We start from the raw sequence: 6,536 nt of genomic DNA, 5'->3' as shown, positions 1-6,536 counted from the left end.
TCAGTTGCTCCTGATTTCAGGACTGAGGATCCCCTAAAGATGAAGGCACCTGGTGAGTAGGCAGGTCTAGGACCGGATGTGCCTTCCTGTCCCTGAGCCCCTGCCCACCGCCTCACCTGGGATTCCCTCAGCTCCCTGAAGGTGGCCTCCAGCATGGCCTGCTGCCTTGTTAGCACCTGCTGCAGCTGGTCCATGATCTGCTTGTGCCTCAGCACCTGCTCAACCTTGGAGCCCAGGTGAGTGGGACATCAAGGTGTGGGGTTGCCGCTGTGTGCTGCTTTTGGTACCAGCAGCAGCATTCCAAGCTGCAGGCACTGCACCTTCTGGTCTTGCATGCACATCTATGTCATGAAAAAGGTCGAAGCCTGTCCAAATCCCAGCCACAACATTCAGGGCCCAGACACACACACACAGGCCCAAGGAAAACAGCACATCGGGTAACCTGTGCCCTGCACATTCCCCTGGGGGCCTTTCTCCCAAGGCCTTAGAGATGGGGCCTACCCCTACCTCGACCCAGCAGCCTCCCCGCTACTAGGACCCTCTCTGTGCAGTGAGGGCCAGTCCACACCCCCACAACCCCTCTAGCCTCTTCTAGATTTTGATACATTATAGTGGGTGGCGTCCTGGCCTGTCCTTCCTCCCACCACCCTAGGCGGGCTCCTACCCTCACAGTGGGTCTCCCCCGGCACCTTCTGTCATTTCTCCATATCCACCTTGTCCTGATTCACTCCCCTTGCAGCTGATCTGGAGCTGGCTCTGCAGTAGCACCTGCTCCTCCTCCTGCTCATTCTCAGAGACCAACACTGGTCAGAGGCCACGTCCTACTGCGGGAGGCCGAGAACCTACTCCTGTTGCTGCCGCAGACACTCACCTGTTTGTCCTGCAGTCCCACCTGTGGGCGCAAGGCTGGGAGTGAGGACAGGCAGCCAGGGCATCCTGCTCTGGGTCCAGGGATGTGGAGGTCAAGTACCGACTGCCAGGCCCAAGGCTGACAGCACTTGGGCAATCTGTCCCCTGTGCAGGCCCCCATGGTATTGCTCCAGGGGCCTAAAAGATGAGACCTCCCTTGACTGGGGACCCTGTCTCCTGTCCTGTGTTCAGGGATCACCCCTAATGTTGCTCAAGGATCCATAGGAGGTGCCAGGAATCAACCCAGGATAGAAATATGCAAAGCAGACACCTCACCACCTGTTCTAGCTTTTGATATATTACATTTCCTTGTTTGTTTCCTTATTTGGTTTTGGAACCACAGCAGGGATCAGTCCCAGCCATGCTCAAGGGACTCTATGGGATGCCAGAGATTGAAGTCAGAGAGCCCAAGTGCCCGTCCCGCTCTACTATCTGCCGACCTCTTGTATCTTTTTCAAAATTAAAATTTTAACTTACCGTTGATTTTTCTACATTGCATCCCGAAAGGAATACCAGTTTACAATGGTGCGTGTGAAATTCCCAAATTCTCCAGCGAGTCCCACTGCAATAAGAACCGTCCCTCCCATCTTCCCCCTCCTCTTTTTCGCATACTTGGAGATTTTTGGAGGGACATACCCAGTGTTGCTCAGGCCTCACTCCTGGCTCTGTACTCAGGGACGACTCCTGGTGGGGTTTCGGGATCATATGGGGTGCCCTGGGTCACATCTGGATTGGCTGGTCCACAGGGCAAATGCCCTACCCTCTGGACTACCTCTCTAATCCTGCAAGATAGTTTTCTTGAAGGAAACTTACTCAGTAAGATATGAAGGGAGCACGTGTTCAAAACAGAATCTGGGCTGAAAGAGCTGACCACTCCCCCTAACTTCTAACAGCCAGTAACTGCCTGTACCCCTCATCACTGTTTCTTGTGTGTGTGTGTGTGTGTGTGTGTGTGTAATTTATATTTTTAATTTATTTTTATTTTTATTAGAGAGGCATCCTGAGGTACAGTTGTAAACTTACAAACTTTTGTGTTTGGGTTTCAATTATACAATGATCAAATACCCATCCCTCCACCAGTTCCCATTTCCCACCAACACGGATCCCAGTATTCCCCCTACCCTTCATCCCCCACATCCCACCCTGCCTCTGTGGCAGGGCATTCCCTTTGGTTCTCTCTCTCTTATTGGGTGTTGTGGTTTGCAAAAAAGGCAATGGGTGACAATCATGTTCGGTCTATCTACTTTTAGCCTGCTTCTCTCATCCTGGGAGGATCCTCCCAACACCCTTTATTTGGTGTTCCCTTCTCTATCTGAGCTCCCTTTCCCCCTAGCATGTGTGGCTGGCCTCCAAGCCATGGAGTAAAATTCCTGGTACTAATCTTGGCCAATCTTGGGTGTTAGTCTACTATTTTGTTGCTTTATGTTCCCCAGATGAATGCAATCTTTCTATGTCTATCCCTCTTTTTCTGACTCATTTCACTTAGCGTGATACTTTTCATGTAGTACCACTTGTATGTAAATTTCATGACTTCATCTTTTCTAACAGCTACATAGTACTCCATTGTGTAGATGTACCAAAGTTTCTTTAACCAGTCATCTGTTCCTGGGCACTCAGGTTTCTTCCAGTTTCTGGCTATTGTAGAGTGCTGCAGTGAACAAACAAGTGCAGATGTCATTTCGACTATACTTTATTGCCTCTCTGGGATATATTCCCAGGAGTGGTATTGCTGGGTCAAATGGAAACTCAATTTCTAATTTTTTGAGAATCGTCCATACTGTTTTCCAAAAGGGCTGAACCAGTCGGCATTCCCAACAGCAGTGAAGGAGGGTCCCTTTCTCACCACATCCGTGCCAGCACCGGTTGCTTTTATTCTTGTGGATATGGGCCAGGCTTTGTGGTGTGAAATGATATCTCATTGTGGTTTTGATCTGCATCTCCCTGATGATTAATGATGTGGAGTATTTTCTCATGTGCCTTTTAGCCATTTGGATTTCTTCTTTGTGAAAGTTTCTATTCATTTAATCTGCCCATTTTTTTTTAATGGGGTTGGATGTTTTCTTCTTGTGGAGTTCAACCAGTACTTTGTACATCCTTGATAAATCAACCCCTTATCGGATGCGTATTTGGCAAATATCCTTTCCCATTCTGTAGGCTGTCTTTGTATTTTGGTCACTGTTTCTTTTGAGGTGCAGAAGTTTCTTAGTTTAAGATAGTCCCATTTGTCTATCTCCGCTTTCAATTGCTTGGCCAGTGGCGGGAATGACTAAATTTGACAAGAAACAAATGTGAGGTTTGCTCTGACAATATGGTGACCAAAATCAAATGGCAACCGGCTGAGTGGACAGCCACATTCCTGGAGTCAGAGATCACCTTGTCCCAGGTGAGGAAGAAAGACTTATCACCCACCTGGTGACAGGAAGCCACCAGTCTGCATTCCAGGTTCCTCACCATTGACTCACGAACAGATGACTAGGACCAGACCAAGACAACTTAAAAACCCCTTTGGTCTAACCCAGGGCACGGGTGTACCACTGCCTCACCTGAGGTCCGCCCAGGAGGGCCCCCAGTAAGCTACTTCTATTTCCGTAGCTTTATCTGTCTCCTTCGCTCTGTCTGGCCTGGATGGGCTTCCCAAATCTCTCACCGAGCAAGAGAGTAAGGGAGAGCAGTTTGCCCGAGCAGGGATGGAAGAGGCTCACGGGAACGCTCGAACACTGGAGCTTAGAAACTGGAGTCACCGCTGTGGGAGCACCTGAGAGCACTAGGCACCACTGTATGTTAGATGAAAGTTGTTACCGCAGAATCGAGGTAGCCTGAAAACAACCTACATAATTATGCTGTGACCTGCTACTGCCCGTTTGGGGGTAGCTGGATAGAGCCTGCACACGTGGAATACACTGGGATGCTTCCGGCAAACTCTTGGGTGCCACTTGTGTCTGGGTGAGACTCTGTAAGATCCTAAGAGGAAAAACTCCCAAGAGAGTCATTCAATGGGAGAACAGCTCTCCCACCGGCAAGGGGTGAGAGGGGTCAAGCTGCTGATCCCCACACTCTCCCAGCTCCCCAAACCTCAAGGCAAACCTAGACTTGGTGTTTCCAGAGCCCAGGGACCCAGAGGCCGGACACGGGGAGCTAAGCCCAGAGCCCCAGTAGAGGCTGCGAGAGGGTGTGCAGGACATGTGTGAGGTGTGCAGAACCGTGAGAGTGAATGGGCGGCCCCAGGTCCATGGTGCAGGTAGAGGGGCAGGGCTATGAACTGGGCACTGAGGGGTAAACCAGGAACTGCCTGTGCCTGCCCTGGCCAGCCTTACCAGGAGTGTGACTCCCAGTAGAAATGTGACTGGCAGGAAGGGGCATGGCTGACCAAATTCCTGCAAATGACTGGAACAGGATGGCTCTTCCTTTTGAGGCTTTGCCATCTGGTCTGACACATGGACCTGGACGCACTTCTTGTCACCAGTAGCGTGTCACCCAGCCAAGGCTGTCCCACCAGGTCCAGGCGTGCAGGAACAAAGAGGAGTCAGGGCCTGGTTCTCTATTACATGGGGTCTGACCGTGCTGTGATGGTGGCAGTGGGACTTGTATTACGGAACATGATGGTCCACAAAGAAGTGGGGAGCTATTATCAGGGATCAGCTCCGTACAGACTCGGGGACACTAGAAACATGTTCCATCCACGGCCCCATCCTGCTCCACTGATAACACACTGTCTTCCTGCTGGGGTGGGTGCCATGGAGAGGGACCCTGGTTGAGGGGACAGCACCTTGGACCCACCTGCTGCAGGAGCAATTTCAAGTCTTTTGCCTTGCACGCAGCCAACATGGCCGACCCGAGTTCGATTCCTCCGCCCCTCTCTGAGAGCCCGGCAAGCTACCGAGAGTATCTCGCCCGCATGGCAGAGCCTGGCAAGCTCCCCATGACGTATTCGATATGCCAAACACAGTAACAACAGTCTCCAATGGAGACATTACTGGGCCTGCTGCAGCAAATGGATGATCAAGGGGAGGGCCATCCTGAGAAACCTGATGTGGCCACTAGGGGGCAAAGTGGGGTCTGTCCCTGGTGCCACTGCAGAGGGCAATGGGGAAACAGGCACCAGGGGCAGGGGAGGACAAGGAGGTGCTGCAGTGGAAGGCAGGGCCCTGGGTGCTGCATCCTGCCCTCCCTCCTGGGGACGCATCCGTGATTGAGACCTTCAACCCTTGGGGTGGACTCTCCTGGGGTCATTGACAGGCTTCACTCAGGGGCAGGCAGGTGACGCGTCTTGGCATGGTGACATGGCAGAGGCTTCCCACAATCTAGAAGCAATTGTCAACTACTGGCCAGACCTGCCCCGCCCAGTGACACACACACCCACACAGGCCTGGGATAGATCCATTTATTGCAACAATCGTGAAAATCAGACAGTGGCAGTCAGGGAGAAAGCCCGCCTTCCTCCTTCCCCTCTTCTCAGCCAGCAATACAAAGTCCCCAAACAGCCCCAAAGAGTGTGTAGAATCCGGTCACTGGATGGTACCAGCGGCCAAGCTTCAGGGCTGTCATGCGCAGAAACAGGACCCCACAATGGGGAGGGGAGAGCTGAGTTGTAACTTCTGACCTCCAAATCATTGTTTGCTAGTGCTTGGGGGATATAACTGCCATCCTGATCCCTCGGATCTTGTGGAGGGGGACATCTCGGCCCCTCCAATACCTGGGGTCTAGTGTGGGGGGACACATAGGTACCCCCCGATCCTGGCGTCTAGTGGTGGGGGGCATCTCTGGCCCCCCAGATCCCTGGCGTCTAGTGGTGGGGGGGCATCTCTGGCCCCCCCGATCCCTGGTGTCTAGTGGTGCGGAGGCATCACTGGACCCCCCATCCCTGGCGTCTAGTGGGGGGGGGAATCTGGCCCCCCCGATCCCTGGTGTCTAGTGGTGGGGAGGCATCACTGGCCCCCCAATCCCTGGCGTCTAGTGGTGGGGGGGCATCTCTGGACCCCCGTTGATCCTTGCCCTCTAGTGGGGGGGGAATCTCTGGCCCCCCCAATCCCTGGAGTCTAGTGGGGGGGGGGCATCTCTGGCCCCCCCTTGATCCTTGCCCTCTAGTGGCGGGGGGAATCTCTGGCCCCCCCAATCCCTGGCGTCTAGTGGTGGGGGTGCATCTCTGGCCCTCCCTTGATCCTTGCCCTCTAGTGGGGGGGGGAATCTCTGGCCCCCCCAATCCCTGGCGTCTAGTGGTAGGGGGGCATCTCTGGCCCCCCCCTTGATCCTAGCCCTCTAGTGGGGGGGGAATCTCTGGCCCCCCCGATCCCTGGCGTCTAGTGGGGGGGCATCTCTGGCCCCCCCTTGATCCTTGCCCTCTAGTGGGGGGGTTAATCTCTGGCCCCCCCCGATCCCTGGTGTCTAGTGGTGGGGGGGGCATCTCTGACCCCCCCTTGATCCTTGCCCTCTAGTGGGGGGGGAATCTCTGCCCCCCCCCGATCGCTGGCGTCTAGTGGGGGGGCATCTCTGGCCCCCCCTTGATCCTTGCCCTCTAGTGGGGGGGGAATCTCTGGCCCCCCCCGATCCCTGGCGTCTAGTGGGGTGGCATCTCTGGCCCCCCCTTGATCCTTGCCCTCTAGTGGGGGGGGAATCTCTGGCCCCCCCCG

Source organism: Sorex fumeus, unplaced genomic scaffold (assembly GCF_029834395.1).
Source record: "Sorex fumeus unplaced genomic scaffold, SorFum_2.1 ptg000034l, whole genome shotgun sequence".
Classification (NCBI taxonomy): Eukaryota; Metazoa; Chordata; class Mammalia; order Eulipotyphla; family Soricidae; genus Sorex; species Sorex fumeus.
Note: the sequence above shows the minus strand (reverse complement) of the source record.